Here is an 18,163-nt window from a genome sequence, read left to right on the forward strand (position 1 = left end):
ATTTTTTTTTCAAATTAATATACTACATTCTTGCAAAAAGAGAAGAAACCAAGATAGTTCACAAATCTTATCTTTTCTTATGTGTTATAAACCTCAGGAAAAGAGTCAGTGTATCACATTTTCTTACCTTTGCCTATACGAAATTAACTTCCCTGATAATTGTGATGATCACTTATAGGAAGCTTTTACTGTTTACAGGAATAAAAGAATGAATACTGGAAAATGTGGAAAGGTGCTCTATACACACATATAAATGTTCTGTCCTTTCTGAAGAGAATGAATTGCAGGTTCCCAAAGGCCGTAAAGAATAGCACTTGTTGATTTGGCTCTCAGCTTGAACCTTATTGGTGTATGGAAATGTTGCTGATTTTTGTACGTTGATTTTGTACCCTGAAACTTTACTGAAGTTGTTTATCAGCTCTAGGAGCTTTCCTCACAGCACTATTTACAATAACTAAGATATGGAATCAACCAAGATGCCCATCAGTGGTGGACTGGATAAAGAAAATGTTGTAGATATTCATCAATACTACACAGCCATTAAAAAAGGAAGAAATCTCGTTTCCTTTCTAGCAACATGGATGCAGCTGGAGGCCATTATCCTAAACAAATTAATGCAAGAACAGAAAATCAAATACTGAATGTTCTCACTCAAAAGTGGAAGCTAAACATTGAAAACACATGGACACAAAGATGGGCACAATGGCCAGTAGGGACTACCTTAAGTGGGGAGCATGTGAGGGGAGCATGGTTTAGAAGGCCATCTATCGGTTACCATACTAAGCAACAAATTATGGTCCAAGAAAAATTTCCAGAAAAAAAAATCATCTGAATCTACACATTGAAAAGTTTCTCCTGGTACCTGACAAAAATTAACCCAATGTGATTAACTGTTTGACATTATTTTAGTAAAATTATTGTATTTCAAAAATAAAGGTAAGATCCTCAAGGCCATCAAGCAAAAATCTAAAATAATTTAAAAAGTCAAAAGAATTAGATTGCCATTACACTTTTCAAAAGCGAATACCAAACAAAACAACTATGAATCAATCTTTATAAAAATACTCAATGAAAGAAAATGTGAAACAAGGATTTTATATCCAATCATGCTGTTCTTCAAATAGCAAGAATAGTGCAAATATTTTCGATATATAAGAACGTAGGAGATTCCACATGCGGCAGCCCTTCTTGAGGAATTTGCTAGAATGTGAACTTCACATAAGTGATGATTGGGAAAGCTCTAATAGAACTGATGATGAGCTTTTTTTTTTTTTTTTTTTTTTTTTTTTTTTCCCCCGACAGAATCTCACTCTATTGTCCAGGTTGGAGTGTAGTGGCACAATCATAGCTCATTGCAGCCTTGAACTCTTGGGCTCAACGGAGGCATCCTCCCACCTCAGTCTCCCGAGTAGCTGAGACTACAGGTACAAGCCACCAAGGCTGGTTAATTAAAAAAAAAATTTTTTTTTTTTTTTTTTTTTGAGACGGAGTCTCGTTCTGTCGCCCGGGCTGGAGTGCAGTGGCCGGATCTCAGCTCACTGCAAGCTCCGCCTCCCGGGTTTACGCCATTCTCCTGCCTCAGCCTCCCGAGTAGCTGGGACTACAGGCGCCCACCACCTCGCCCGGCTAGTCTTTTGTATAGAGACGGGGTTTCACCATGTTAGCCAGGATGGTCTCGATCTCCTGACCTCGTGATCCGCCCGTCTTGGCCTCCCAAAGTGCTGGGATTACAGGCTTGAGCCACCGCGCCCGGCCTAAAAATAATTTTTGTAGAGACAGGTTGTCCCTATGTTGTCAAGGCTGGTCTCAATCTCCTGGCCTCAAGCAATCCTGTCTCCTTAGGCTCCCAAAGTACTAGCCTTACAGGCATGAATCACCACATCCAGTTGCATTTTAATATATATAAATGTACACATAAGACTGAAACAAATGTAGGATAAGGGTAGAAAATTAGGTATAAATATTATATCTTGTGAAAAGTAGAAATTAGGCAACTAAAAAACAACAAAGTACAACAATTAAGGAAAGAGGAAAAATAGGAAAAGCTTGGTGCTATATAAGTAACATATGGGCACTAAAGGATGCTGGGGGAAAAATGGTATCAAACAGATAGTTAAAGCGTAGATAAGAAAACAGGGACTAAAGATACTTTTAAAAAGAATAAATACAAAGGTAACCACTAGAATAAAAACACAAACCTTCCTAGACTGTACAAATAATAAATAAATAGCGCAAATGATGTACATCTCATACAGAAAAAAACAAACAAATACAAAACACACGTAATTACAAAGTATCAGGACAAAGCATATTTGTTATATCGATACATGTGAACATACTTAACTCCCCATTTAAAGAAATCAATTTTCAATTTGGTTTACAAAACAAGACCCAAATACATGCATTAAAGAAGAGGCAATTTGAAAGCAAAGTAATTCAATGAGGTTAAAACTGGAAGAATGAATACTTTACCCTATTTCTCTCATTAAGTATAAAATAAAATTCTGAATTTTTTTTTTCTTTTTGGGTTTTTTTTGTTTTTGTTTTTGTTTTTGTTTTTTGTTTTGTTTTTTTTTTTTTTTTTTTTTTTTTTTGAGATGGAGTCTTGCTGTATTGCTAAGCTGGAGTGCAGTCGTGCAATCTTGGCTCACTGCAACCTCCACCTCCCTGGTTCAAGTGATTCTTATATATCTCATATATCCCACACTCAGATCTGAAAAAGCCAGTAATGTAGAAAAATCAAGAAGTACCAACAGAGCAAACCAACTGTGGTCCACACATACCCATGGCCAAGTGGGGGGCCTAGACTTCTATCTCATGAGACTTCAACTCAACAGAAAAGCTGAAAAACTATTTCAAAAAATAAAAGAATTAAGTATGGTGGCAGGATACAAAATAAGTATACACAAATCAATGGACCTTATATATCAAACAAGAAAGTGTGAAAATTAGAATTAAATAGACTATAAAATTTATATTACATTATGATATGATAAAATATCAAGGAATAAATTTAAGAAATATTTGGAGAAAGCTTTACAGTGCTACTGAGAGACCAAAAACAGACTTGAACACATAGAAAGTTCAGAGGAAAATAAGAAAGATGCTAATGCCAGGGTTATGAGAGGACTCCAATAGCCGCCACTTCAGGGGGCATACAGGAATTAGTGAGATTGAGGTGAGATCCAGAGAAGGTGAGTGGGGTCTTCCCAAAACATTGGAGGCTATGAATCTTGCTAATGATGAACCGTCAATTCCAAAGAGCCAAGTGTGAAAACTTCAGGGATTTGGAAGGCGGACAATAGAGAATAGGGGATCTACAGAGCTTGGCATGGTGTGAAAATAAAGACTGACCCTGGTATCTGGTGCTTCTTGTGATAACTGACAAAAACCATAATAAGAGACATAATGAGACTAGTCTTAGTGAACTCAAGGCAAATAGTTTTGGAGAGTCTGTGAACAGAGGGAATAGGACTAGTTGATGGATAGATATATCAGGCTCTCTCTTCACCCCTGACAACAGATGATTTCTCAGGCCAGAATACCTTGGGATCATTTATTTTCTGGTTTATCAAACTTCTCTTATAGCCTATATCCAAATTCAAACATATATTATGGACAGAGAGAAGATTTTTGCAATTCATATAGTATGCAGTGAGAACGGTATTTGAAATACATATGGAATTCCTAATATTCTATAAGACAATCTACAAAAAGGAGGCAAAACTGAAATGCTAATAAACATATGAAAATTTGTACAAATATGTACAAAATCATTTTTAATCGGATACATGAGAAATAAAATAAGCAGATACTTTGGCTTATTAGATAAGCCGAAATTTTAAAATGTGATAACCGCAAGTATTGAGAGGTAACTGGAAAACAGGAACTCTCAGTCACTTCTGTGACAATGTTTTTTATGGTATCTAGTACTCTTGACACTGAATGTAGTCTGAAACCCAGAAAATCCACTTCTCAGTATAAATTTTAGAAATGTTCTTGTCTCTATAAGAAGACATGTACGGGATATCTATGCAGTCAAGTTCATAATAAACTAAAACTAGAAACAAAGTAAACGTCTAACAGAGAATGAATGACAAAGTCAGTTATGTTACATGCCTATAATAGAACACTAAATAACAGAGAAAATAAATGAACTGATTCTTTATGTGTCAAAATTATGTACTGTTGAGAGTGAAAACACAGAAGATATGTATAATGTAGTACTATCTTTCTACAGCTTACAAATACAAAACAAAATAAAAGACCTTGTGTATTCTTTATGGGCACATGCATATAAGTGTAAAAGTATAAAAACATGGACTAGAGGGCTATACACCAGCTTCAAGATAGTGCCAGTCTCTGGGAATGAAGGGAGAAAAATGAGATAGGAAAGGTCCAACTGAATCTTTATTTTATTTAAACAGAACAACCCGCAACAAATACAGTACAATGCTATTGTTTGTTCGTTCTGAGAGATAAGCACCTAAGTGTCTGTTATATAGTCCTACATACTTTCTGTATCTAGGATTATTTAACTTTTTAAATTTTAGTTTCTATTTGGATTTCGGAAAGAGTAGGAATCTACAAAAAATCTTTTGTATGTTGTCCCTTAAAAGCAGATATTTTGGCATTCATCTTAATATCCCAAGTGCCTTTAAACAGGCTATTCAATTAATATTATGTAACTAAGTAAATAATAAATGAAGAAATGAATGAATGAATCCCACTTCTAAGTGCCTCTGCTTTTCCACATATATCAAAAAACATAAAAGAAATGAAGAGTAATTAATATATATAGGACAATATACGTAAAATACAACTCAATCTTCGTTTTTGCTTTTTGTCAATGCTATTTGTGACTGGGCCTTTAATGCTCTGGACTTTTTGCCTACTTCTGCCTCTGTCCACCTAGTGAACTTGACCTTTGCACTACATCTGTGGATGGGACAGATGTCTCCCATCAAGGGGATAACCAGTTTCAGATCCTGTTCTCCAGACCTGCCTTGATGTCTTCCACATTCCAAAATGATATGCAAAATTATATGAAGTCTCTCAATGGCTTTAAATTTTATTTCCAATTTGTTTTTAAAGTTGTTGAAACAATACCATTCTTAGAGTGGTAGACTACTTGTTAGACTACTTGTTAAAAGTGGGGAGAACTTTGGGAGGCCGAGGAGGGTGGATCACGTGGTCAGAAGATCGAGACCATCCTGGCTAACACAGTGAAACCCCGTCTCTACTAAAAATACAAAAAATTAGCTGGTCATGGTGGCAGGCGCCTGTAGTCCCAGCTTCTTGGGAGGCTGAGGCAGCAGAATGACGTGAACCCAGGAGGCGAGGTTGCAGTGAGCCGAGACCGTGCCACTGCACTCCAGCCGAGGCAACAGAGTGAGACTCTGTCTCAAAAAAAAAGGGGAGAAAAAACAGAAAAGAAATAAATGCTAATTCTTAACATATGTTTAAAAATCATTGCCACTAAATTTTCAAGAGTTATTTGCTTATGTAAGGGAAATTTTACCCAAGCTACTGCAAAGAATTTGCCAATTATATTGCATAATAATATTACCAAAAATTGGGAATTAGAGTAAAATACTGATTTTTCGGGGCATGTGAAATTTCTCAAGGAGGTGGACACAAAATAATGTCTCTTCAGGAAAGGTTGTATTAAAAGATATTTTTATAGTTCTCAAAAATATCAAAGTCCACTTTGGGAGCCCAAGGTGGGTGGATCACAAGGTCAGAAGTTCAAGACCAGCCTGGCCAAGATGGTGAAACCCCGTCTCTACTAAAAATACAAAAATTAGCTGGGCATGGTGGCGGGCACCTGTAATCCCAGCTACTCAGGAGGCTGAGGCACAGAATTGCTTGAACCTGGGAGGTGGAGGTTGCAGTGAGCCGAGATCGCATCACTACATCCAGTCTAGATGACAGAGCAAGACTCCATCTCAAAAAAAAAAAAAAAAAAAAAAAAATCAAAGTCATATTTTCCATCTGATAAAATAAAGTACCTCTTGAATTTGAAAACTATGCTATATTTGTATTATCTGCTCAACTACAAGATGACTTTAGGATTATATCTTTATAAAAAGAAAACTGCTTTATGCCATGAAATGCCCTATCTTCTTATCTTTGTGATATTCTTTAACTAGGATAGCATTTAGGCACTAATCTTTTCCTGAGTCTTACATTTAGTTCACTTTTCTTTTTACTCCCGTTTCCTCATCAATATCGTTTATTCATGTCTTTTAACCATTGGTTATGTACATAGGATTTTGATGCCAGTATTTCTAGCCGACTTCGCTCCGACAATCTGACTTGTCTAACAGCTTACTGGATGTATCACAAATACTAATGCTATTTGTGACTGGGCCTCAGTAGGTCCCCCCAAAAATTAATTTACCCATAATTTATTTCTTAATCTATTTTCTCCGTCTTGATCTTTTTTTTTTTTTTTTTTTTTTTTTTTTTTTTTTTTTTTTTGAGACTGAGTCTCACTCTACTGCCCAGTCTGGAGTGCATTTGGTGCAATTTCAGCTCACTGTAACTTCCGCCTCCTGAGTTCAAGTGATTCTCCTGCCTTAGTCTCCCAAGTAGCTGGAATTACAGGTGCCAACCACCATGCCTGGCTAACTTTTGTATTTTTAGCAGAGAAGCAGTTTCACCATCTTGACCAGGATGGTCTCAAACTCCTGACCTCAAGTGATGAAGTGATCTGACCGTCTCGGCCTCCGAAAGTGCTGGGATTACAGGTGTGAGCTACCACGCCAGGCCTGTCTTGATTTTTAATACCTTATCTATTATATCTTAAGTCCAAAATTCTTTCCTTTCCCTTTCCAAAATCCTGTTGATTCTACCTGTAACTGTGTGCCAAACAACTTACCTTCATTTCAGCTGTCCCTTGGTCATAATTCTCTCTCACTTGACCTGAAATATTCCCCAAATGAACTCTATGTCTTTTACTTCTCCCCATTTCATGTAAACTATCATCCAAACTGTTTCCACTACAATCTTCTAAGAATCCAGTTCTGTCCTATCTCATCTAATCAGTCTCATCAGTGATTTTTTATCCCTATCAGGATAAGAATCCAGATTTCTTAGAATGATCCTTTTTACTTTTCCATGCATGTTTCCTACTGCCTTCCCCCTCCAGGACATGAGTCTTCTTAATATATTATCTTTATATCCCTTAACACAATGTTTAGCAAAAGCAGACATTTGATAAATATTTTTTCAAGTAGACAAATAAAAGAATGAATGAATATTTACCTTAACACATAACAGTGTTTCATGCCTTTTAGTCTTTTGCACAAGTCTTGAAAACTTTCACACCCCACACCATGGTGCTGCTTCCCACTATCCCTATCTGTCAAACAGTTACCTATTTATTAATATCTTTCCATACCCAGCTCAACTGTCACTTCTTCCAATGTCTTCACTCACCCCTCCCTACCAAATAGAGCAAAACAGTTCCTTTTCCCTAATATCAAAATACTTTATCATAGTAATGCTATTGTACTACACAACAAGCAATTGTCATTAACTTGTTTACGTATCTTCTTTCTTAATAGGCTTAAGGGTAAGAACTGTATTTCATTGAACTTATACGTTCCCAAAGCTTAGGATAGAAATTGACATATAGTAATATAGAAGGGGTAGTAAATAATTTTTCAATGAATAAAGAAACAAAAATATGAATCAAAACACAAAAAAATTGATAAGGGAGTTCAAATGACCCTAACTTTGTCTAAAAATGAAATGAAAACATATACTTTTCAAATTCAGAAATCTTGATTGTAATTTTTATTGCTTATTTGTATTCCTAAATTTCTGCCTTTTTCATATTGGAACAGAGATGTCAGTATACCATTTCATGGTCTACACACTAAAGTACCCTGACTAATTTCTAGACCAAACATAATGAACTAAGCTTGAAATCAGAGTACAAATGCTTACCCAAAACAAACTCTAACGGTTTATCCATCACACATTACTGGGTAATAAGAAGTATTTGGTATCTGAGTGTGCATAGTTTTCCTTAGAGGAGTCCAAGATTTGATTTTAAGTAGGAGACATTCCTTCAATTTTGTAAGTCAAAATGTTCTTACAACCAAAGACAGTCGGGTATTTGTGGGGTGAAGACCAAACGGAGATAACAGTAGGCACATGGTATGTAGTAGATAAATATTTGCCAAATAGGTCTGTTGATTATTTGTGGTTGAATAAAATAGAGTAAATCCATGTTATTTCCTATTTACTGTTGGTTAATTAACAGAGAGGATTTTGAGAAGCAATCCTTACTCACCCAGACATCCTATTTTTCTTTATGGAAAGACGCTATATTAACTCGTTCTCTAACATGAATGCTGCAAAAGTACTCTGTAAGAACAAATTATTGCATATGAAAATTATGAAGTAAAATGTTATTTGCATATATATATATATGATATGCGCGCACACACACACACACACTACATATGCAACTCATATACTCACTCCTAAAATGTTAAGAAGAAAATGTAAGTTGAGATCATGTCCATGGTCGGGAGGAGGGTGTTAAAAAAAAAAGTGTAGGTTCAGAGATGAGGGAAGAATGTTTTTTTTGGAGACTCCATGAACAAGCAGGTAGGAGAAGATCCCTGTCCTGGGGAGGCTCTTACAGCTGAAACAAATATCTGAGGCAGCTCTGACTATGAACGTCATGATTTTGCCCAACTGAGGAAACAAGACTTTTGTCACCACCTCCTAGTGCCCTCAACCAGGACTGCGTTAAGATGAAACAGTCTTAGTCTTACACGGACTCCTTCCATTTCATAATTCTCTGAAGAGCACCCCCTACAAAGCCCAGAAAGCTCCTCAAACCTGTCTTGTCACCCTGGTCATTCATTTCTTAGCCACCTCTCTACACGCACAAAGTCAATAAAGGGAGTAGTTGATCTTTCCACTCTGCTGCCTTCTGTCTTCTTTGATCTTATTATGGGGAGAATGAAGAATTGAGCCCTGCTGTAATTAGAGCCCCTGCTGTAATTTTAGTTTGTCTATAAATAATAGCCTTGGAACAAAATGATCTGCCAAGGAGAAAATCTAAGGAAACTGCAAGAGGCATGTGACACTCAAATCAGAGAGACTGCTTACAGCTTTCCGGAGCTTAGAAGCCAAGCTCCAAAAAGAGTAAAGAATGACTTTTCCAAAACCATAAGTTGACTAACCAAGCCAAGAGGAGAGCCTTCACCCAGAACCAAATTTGCCAGCACCTTGATCTTGGGTTTTTAGCCTTTAGAACTGTGAGAAAATAAATTTCTGTTGTTTAAGCCACTCAGCCCATGATATTTTAGTATGGCAGTCACAGCAGACTAATACATAAAAAGAAACCAAAAAAATTACTCAATGCCAGAATTGAGTATTTTGTGCATGCACACATGTGTGCATGCACGTACACATATAATTTATATATATCAATTTAAAATATAATTTATATAAATTATTATAATGTATGTTATAAATCATCTTATTTTGTTATAATTTATTTATATAAATTATTGTTATAATTTAAATTCTGCAGATTTTATTTTATGATTCCATTTACATTCCACATAGATATTACTGGGGGAAACCAGCCCCCAATAATTCAACATAGGTTCTTTTCTGTTTTCCCTAAGTGTCGGCCGGTCTGAGAAATAAAGGGAAAGAGTACAAAAGAGAGAAATTTTAAAGCTGGGTGTCCAGGAGAGACATCACATGTTGGCAGGTTCTGTGATGCCCCTCAAGCCGCAAAACCAGCAAGATTTTATTAGTGATTTTCAAAGGGGAGGGAGTGTACAAATAGAGTGTGGGTCACAGAGATCATATGCTTCACAAGGTAATAAAATATCACAAGGGAAATGGGGGCAGAGTGAGATCACAGGACGGGGGTGAAATTAAAATTGCTAATGAAGTTTCAGGCACACATTGTCATTGATAACACCTTATCAGGCGACAGGGTCTGAGAGCAGACAACTGCCTAAAATTTACTAGGCAGGAATTTCCTCGTCCTAATAGGCTTGGGAGCACTACAGGAGACCGAGGCTTATTTCATCTCTTATCTGTAACCGTATAAGACAGACATTCCAAGAGTGGCCATTTTAGAGACCTACCCCTGGGAATGCATTCTCTTTCTCAGGGCTGTTCCTGGCTGAGAAAAAGAATTCAGCGATATGTCTCCTATTCGCTTTTGTAAGAGAAATACGGCTCTGTTCCACCTGGCTCTCAGGCAGTCAGACCTAATGATTATCTCCTTTGTTCCCTGAACGTCAGTGTTATCCTGTTCTTTCTTCAAGGTGCCCAGATTTCATATTGTTTACACAAACCTGCTCTACGAACAATTTGTGCAGTTAACGCAATCATCACAGGGTCCTGAGGCGACATACATCCTCAGTTTACAAAGATGATGGGATTAAGAGATTAAAGTAAAGACAGGCATAGGAAATCGCAAGAGTATTGATTAGGGAAGTGATAAATGTCCATGAAATCTTCACAATTTATGTTCAGAGATTGCAGTAAAGACAGGCATAAGAAATTATAAAAGTATTAATTTGGGGAACTAATAAATGTCCATGAAATCTTTACAATTTGTGTTCTTCTGCCATGGCTTCAGTCAGTCCCTCCGTTCGGGATCCTTGACTTCCCGCAAAAAAAAAAAAAAAAAAAAAAAAAAAAAATCACTTTTCTCTGTTAGATTATTATTGGTTTACTGGACAGTTAATACTCTCCTTGAAAAAAGTGAAAGGAAAATCAATAAAGTACACTTCTAATAAGTTAATTCTTCAAAATTCACTTAAATAAAAATGGTTTTACCAGGGTTATTTTATGAAATGGAGTTCCTGACTATCCCTTTCCCATGAGCAGTTTTTCAGTACTTGATTCTATTTCTTACCATTTCCACGGCTTCACAAGGAATGTCAAGGTGCAGTGGTCTGCATTCTAGTGAGCTTCCTTTCTTCTTTCCTTTTCCTTCTCTCCTTCTAAGAATGACATTTGACTCTAAGCCTCCATAACTAGAAAAAGAATCGATCTTCATTTGTATCTTGAAATGATACTTTGGAGGTAATGACAAAGCCATCAAGGATTGGGTAGTTTCTTTTTTTTTTTTTTTTAGACAGAGTCTCGCTCTGTCACCCAGGCTGGAGTACAGTGGTGCGATCTCTGCTAACTGCAAGCTCCGCCTCCTGGGTTCACGCTATTCTCCTGCCTCAGCCTCCCAAGTAGCTGGGACTACAGGCACCTACCACCATGCGTGGCCAATTTTTTTTTTTTTTTTTTTTTTTTGGTATTTTTAGTAGAGACAGGGTTTCACTGTGTTCGCCAGGATGGTCTCAATTTCCTCACCTCATGATCCACCCACTTCGGCCTCCCAAAGTGCTGGGATTACAGGTGTGAGCCACTGCGCCCGACTAGGATTGGGTAGTTTTAGAGAAAGGTGCTATGAGTGTTAAGTTGCTTAGCAAAATAAATCAAAATTATATCAATACATTTGGTATGTTCCATCCTATAACCTCTCTAGCTCTTTGAAATTCTAATTTTGAAGATAATATGAGATTTTAAGGATAATATGCTTTAGAAATCTAAAGCACCTGAGGTACAGGCACCAATCCCAAACATTAGACAGAAGACCAACGAAGCCCTTGAGACTGGAAATCAAAAAATAAAGAAAAAAAAAATTCAGGATAAACCTGGAAATAACCTTTAGTTTTCCTGTAGCTTTTGTAATAAATATGGTATGCCTAAAAAAAGACAAGATTAACCTCGGCTCCCCTTGGTCTGACCACTTCTTAATCTTCCCCTCAACTGTCAAGATGTCACTTATTCTAAAATACAAGACTTAACCAACTTGGAGAAAATTGTTCAACTGTCATATGCAAATAATATTTTCTAAAACAGCATTGTAAATAGATAACCTGTGTCATGGAAGACAGAAACAATTGAAGAACTTGATTAATATTTAGAGATAGGGCAATAGAAAAGAGAAATCTCAGAAATGCAAAATACATGTATGTTTATCTTCCATGGGTTCCTCTCAGTTTCACCATGCTATGTTTTTGACAGTTATTCTTTGAGAGAGATGTCTAAGAGGTCAAGAATATCTTCCTAATCTTTCCCGCTCTAGTCTGGGTTAAAAATCCCAACAGAGGCGGGTGGATCATGAGGTCAAGAGATTGAGACCATCCTGGCCAACATGATGAAATCCCCATCTCTACTAAAAATACAAAAAATTAGCAGGGCGTGGTGGTGGGCGCCTGTAGTCCCAGCTATTCGGGAGGCTGAGGCAGGAGAATAGCTTGAATCTGGGGGGCGGAGGTTGCAGTGAGCTGAGATCATGCCACTGGACTCCAGCCTGGCAACAGAGCGAGACTCCTTCTAAAAAAAATAATAAAAAAAATAAAAATCCCTGAATTCCCACAGTTGCTTCTTTCGTAGCATCTTACATACAGAATTTCAGATGTGTATTTATTTTTCGGTCTCTTTTCTTGAAAACAAAAATCATTTTAGACTCACCTCACGTGGTAGGGTTGGTCGCTACCCTCAGTGTTGCCTGCACGAGTATCTACCAGGAGTGCAACCAATAGATCCGGCAACTTTGTATCATGTTTTCTAGTAAACCTACCAACAGTCACTGTGCATATTCAAGTGGAGAGAAGTCCAAGCAGGGAGGCCACTGCAGCACTGGCCATCCTTTACAGGACTGAGCACCTAATTCGCCTTCCTGTCTCCACTTCCCTGCACCCACTAGGAGTCCTGCAGACACAATCAGCCCGAAGCCAGGGCGGCTTCCTTCCTTTTCTGGCAAGGTGGCAGACCGTGAAGCTGGAGTGACTCTGGGGCAGCCGCATTTTCCATGCCAGATTCTCGCCACCTTGGGTGTTACCAAGTTGATGCCACTTTCACATGAAGTTATCAGCAGAGAAGCCACAATAATATAGGTACAATTTATCATGTAGCTCATGAGAAATCCACCCTTGTCAAAGCTATTTCTGGAGTTGAGACCGTCAGGTTCAAAAACGAACTAGAAAGAAATCTTACAATCAAGCTTGGATATGCTAATGCTAAGATTTAGAAACTTGATGACCCAAGTTGCCCTAGGCCAGAATGTTATAGATCTTGTGGGAGTACTACATCTGATGAGTTTCCTACAGACATTCTAAGGACCAAAAGGAACTTCAAATTAGTCAGACATGTTTCCTTTGTGGAGTGTCCTGGCCACTTGTGGAGTGTCCTGGCCACTGTGTTGATGGCTACTGTGCTGGATGGTGCAGCAATGATGGATGCAGCTCTTCTCTTTATAGCTGGTAATGAATCTTTTCCTCAGCCTCTGACATCTGAACACCTGGCTGCTATAGAGATCATGAAGCTGAAGCATAATTTGATTCTACAAAACAAAATTGATTTGGTTAAAGAAAGGCTAAAGAACAATGTGAGCAGATCTTTGCATTTGTACAAGGTACAGTAGCAGAGGGAGTTCCAATTATTCCAATTTTAGTTCAGCTGAAATACAATATTGACATTGTGAGTACATAGTAAAGAAAATTCCAGTACCCTCAAAAGACTTTACTTCAGAACCCCAACTTATTGTTATTAGATTTTTTGATGTCAAAAAATCTGGCTGTGAAGTTGATGACTTTAAGGGAGGCGAAGCCGCTAGTGGTAGTGTGTCCGGAGTTTATTCCTTCTGGTGGCTTGTTGGTCTTGCTGACTTTAAGAATGAAGCCACAGACCTCCTGGTGAGTGTTACAACTCTTAAAGGTGGTGCATCCGGAGTTCGTTCCTTCCGGTGGGTTCCTGGTCTGGCTGACTTCAGGAATGAAGCTGTACAGCCTCATGGTGAGTGTTACAGCTCATAGAGGTAGTGTGAACCCAAAGAGTGAGCAGCAGTAAGATCTATTATGAAGAATGAAAGAAAAAAGCTTCCACAGCATGGAAGGGGACCCAATCGGGTTGCTGCTGCTGGCTCCTACTGCCAGCTTTTATTCCTTTATTTGGTCCTGCCCGTGTCCTGCTGACTGGTCCATTTTACAGAGTTCTGACTGGTCCATTTTACAGAGTGCTGATTGGTCCGTTTTTGCAGAATGCTGATTAGTGCATTTACAATACTGTAGCTAGACACAGAGTGCTGATTGGTGCATTTACAATCCTTTAGCTAGACAGAAAAGTTCTCCAAGTCCCCACCCAACCCAGAAAGTCCAACTGGCTTCACCTCTCATTAGTCTCCTAAAAGGAGTGTTAAAGGTGGGCCAGGAGATAGAAGTCAGACCTGGTATTGTCTGCAAAGATAGTGAAGGAAAACTCACGTGTAAACCAATTTTATCCAAAATTGTATCACTTTTTGGCGAGCATAATGATCTGCGATATTCTGCTCCAGGCGGTCTTAGTGGAATTGGAACAAAAATTGACCCCACTTTGTGCTGGGCTGACAGAATGGTGGGGTAAGTACTTGGTGCATTCAGAACCTTACATGAGACATTCACAGAATTCGAAATTTCCTGTTTCCCACTTAGCTTCTAGGTGTACTCACTGAAGAAGACAAGACAGCAGCAAAGGTACAAAAGCTGTCTAAGAATGAAGTGCTCATGGTGAACATAGGATCCCTGTCAACAGGAGGAAGATGTAGTGCTGTCAAGGCTGATTTGGATAAAATTATTTTGACCAATCCAATGTGCACAGAAGTAGGAGAAAAAATTTCCCTTAGCCAAACAATTGAAAAACACTGACATTTAATTGTTTGGGGTCAAATAAGAAGAGGAGCGACAATCAAACCAACAGTAGATGATGACAGAAGAATATCAGTTAAATGATACATTTAGATGGAGTTAGAAGTTGGAATTTCTCTTACCAATTAAGGGGCTTATTTTCAAGGCAGTACTGTGGAATTGATTTCACAGTTCATTACCTTAGTAGGTAGCAGTAAGCTTATTCTCATTTTTTTAGTTGTGAAAACTTAACAGGATCTACAATTAATGTAAAAATTGGCATGATGTTTGATTAAATCTGCATTTTAGCAGAAGTTAAGCATTCCCATATGTCTAAATTATACATCAGTGCAGTTTGAAACGAAACTTTGCTACAACCAGCCTTTGCTGTAGTACACATATATACCACTGAAACTCCCTGAAATAAAGATTTTCTTTTATTTCATGACTTGTCTTTGCATAGCTCCAGGCAGAAGGACTGTCGTACCAGCAAAAAAAAAAAAAAAAAAAAAAAAAAAGAAAAGAAAAAGAAAAAAAGAAAAAAACACAAATTCTTTTTGAAGACCAGCTCCCTTTTCTTTGGCCTCATATTTTATGTTGCTTTATCTTTGAAATTTTGCCTGAAAAGGAAATCAATGGGTTCAAATGAAGCTATTCTTTAGAGCATGAGTGCTTGTTACCATGGACAAATCTTCTTTCCCCTTACCAACTTCCATGCCTGAAAAACAGGAAACCAGAGTCAGAAGTTATCTGCCTCTCCCTGCCTTGAGATTATTTCTGCATTGTTTTATGCCTGAAACCCAATAGTCTTCCTCCATTGGAAAATACGGTTACACCACATGATTCTAGATGAGTAACACAGATCTTTCTAGGCCTTCATTTTATGATTTTTTCTTAACTGTTAAATTATGGTCATGACATAGATTCCAAGATTCCTAATCTTTGGATGTTTCAAAAAGAAAAAAGTTAGAAAGTAATGAGTGAGTCTTTTTGATTTTTAACTTATTCCCCATGTCGCTGTACTTACGGTACTTTACTTTTTTTTTTTTTTTTTTTTTGAGACACAGTCTTGCTCTGTCTCCCAGGCTGGAGTGCAGTGGCACGATCCCGGCTAATTGCAACCACCACCTCCTGGGTTCAAGTGATTCTCCTACCTCAGCCTCCTGAGTAGCTGGGAATACAGGCACCCGCCGCCACATCTGGCTAATCTTTGTATTTTTCATAAAGACAGGGTTTCACCATGTTGGCCAGGCTGGTCTTGAACTCCTGACCTCAAGTGATCTGCCTGCCTTAGCCTCTCAAAGTGCTTGGATTATAGGCGTGAGCCGCTGCACCTGGCTTTTTTTTCTTTATTTATGTTTTTGCTTCATAAGAAGTTCTGTTGAGCAGTGATTCCCAGCTCTGGCTGATATTAGAATTGCTGGGCAAGCTTTAAAAAAACAAAAACAAAAAAAAATGCCCCACAGAGATTCTGATTTAATTGGCTTGGAGTAGAACTCAGGCGTTGATATCTTTAAAAATTCTCCCCAGTGTTGAGAAACAAATTTGGAGAGTTGAGAAGTAGGTATATTAAATTACAGAATCTTACTGAGTAGTCTGGTAATACTCTTTGCTTTGCTTAAATTTGCACTGAGATGGGATCTGAAGCCACTGTCATCATATTGTGCTTCTTTGAATGTTCAAGTTTCGTTGTAGAAATTTAGAAGCTGTATGTTTATCTAAGTTGATGTTTTGAAGAAGCATGTTAATTTTATATACTTGGCTGACCGTGAAGGCTGTGTTGTAGCATGAGGAACACAAATAAAACAATCCTGAATGAAACATTAATTTTAAAACAACTTTAAGGGATTTAGAGTAGGGAAAATATGTACAGATATTGGAACTTTTATTGCTGAGTAGGAATTTGTGCAGTTGTATTGTCGAACAAAAAACTATGTCCATAGGTGAATTTTTTCATGTATTGTTTATTTTACTTTATTTTTTTGGACAGGGTTTCACTCTGTCGCCGAGGTGGGAGGGCAGTGACATGATCTCAGTTGACTGCAACCTTCACCTCCCAGGCTCAAGCAGTACTCCTGCCTTAGCCTCCCAAGTAGCTGTGATTATAGGCATGTACCACCACACTTGGCAATTTTTTTCTCTTTTTTTTTTTTTTTTTTTTGAGTAGAGACAGAGTTTCACCATGCTGGCCAGGCTGGTCTCAAACTCCTGACCTCAAGTGATCTGCTCACCTCACCCTCCCAAGGTGCTGGGATTACAGGCATGAGCCACTGTGCCCAGCCTGTTTATAGGTGAAATTCTTTTGAAAAGCAGTTCTGCTGGAAACCATCATTCTTAGCAAACTATCACAAGAACAGAAAACGAAACACCACATGTTCTCACTCATAGGTGGGAACTGAATAATGAGATCACTTGGACTCGGGAAGGGGAACATCATACACCGGGGCCTATCATGGGGAGGGGGGAGGGGGGAGGGTTTGCATTGGGAGTTATACCTGATGTAAATGACGAGTTGACGGGTGCTGACGAGTTGATGGGTGCAGCACACCAACATGGCACAAGTATACATATGTAACAAACCTGCACGTTATGCACATGTACCCTAGAACTTAAAGTATAATAATAAGAAGAAGAAGAAGAAGAAAAAAAAAGAAAAGAAAAAGCAGTTCTATTATAGCAGATTCTATATTTACGCAATGAGCTGAACAACCTGGGTTTCCTTTTTGTTTTCACATAAAATCTGCTTGTAAATAGAAAAACCATATCGTGATCATTAATATAAAGAAATGCAAACAAATTCTCAGAACATAAAATCAACGCATTAATTAAAAGAAATTAATTTTTTTATTAAAAATTAATTTTTAATTTAGTTTTTTGGACAGGGTTTTACTCTGTCTCCCAGGCGGGAGTGCAGTGACCTGATCTCAGATGACTGCAACTGAGAAAAAGAAAGTTAACAGAGCATGTTGCTGAGACTTTGTTTATATCTATACCTCAAGATTGTATTATTGGTGGTTTCATTTTACAAAAGAAGGATGGAAGGAAGGGAAGGAGGGAGAAAGAAGGGAGAGGGAAAGTATTTTATTTATAATCCAGACTTTTGTGCACATATTTAATGTTCAGAAATCCATGGATTTCCTATTTTATAGTTATTTCTAATACCGATCTGCCAGGACTTAGTATTTTTAGCTTATTTTTTCTTTATTTAAAATTATGTTGTTGTGTAGAAGGTCTGAGAATTACCTATGAAGCTGTATAAAATATAGATGTTCAGAATTCATCCAGGCTTACTAAATTTCCAAGTGCAGGAATCAAGCATTTATATATTTCTCTAATTACAGGTGATTCAGGTAAACATCTTGGTTAAAAACTCAGTGCTCCAGCCGGGCGTGGTGGCTCACACCTGTAGTCCCAGCACTTTGGGAGGCTGAGGCAGGCGGAGG

At 37.9% G+C, this 18,163-nt stretch overlaps 1 pseudogene; it reads left to right on the forward strand.

Annotated features, from left to right (window-relative positions):
- Positions 1-14,825, forward strand: part of LOC104669193 — a 33,259-nt pseudogene extending 18,434 nt beyond the window's left edge.
- Positions 14,826-18,163: the final 3,338 nt, after the last annotated feature.

The sequence above is a fragment of the Rhinopithecus roxellana genome, chromosome 1 (assembly GCF_007565055.1).
Source record: "Rhinopithecus roxellana isolate Shanxi Qingling chromosome 1, ASM756505v1, whole genome shotgun sequence".
In the NCBI taxonomy this organism is placed as follows: domain Eukaryota; kingdom Metazoa; phylum Chordata; class Mammalia; order Primates; family Cercopithecidae; genus Rhinopithecus; species Rhinopithecus roxellana.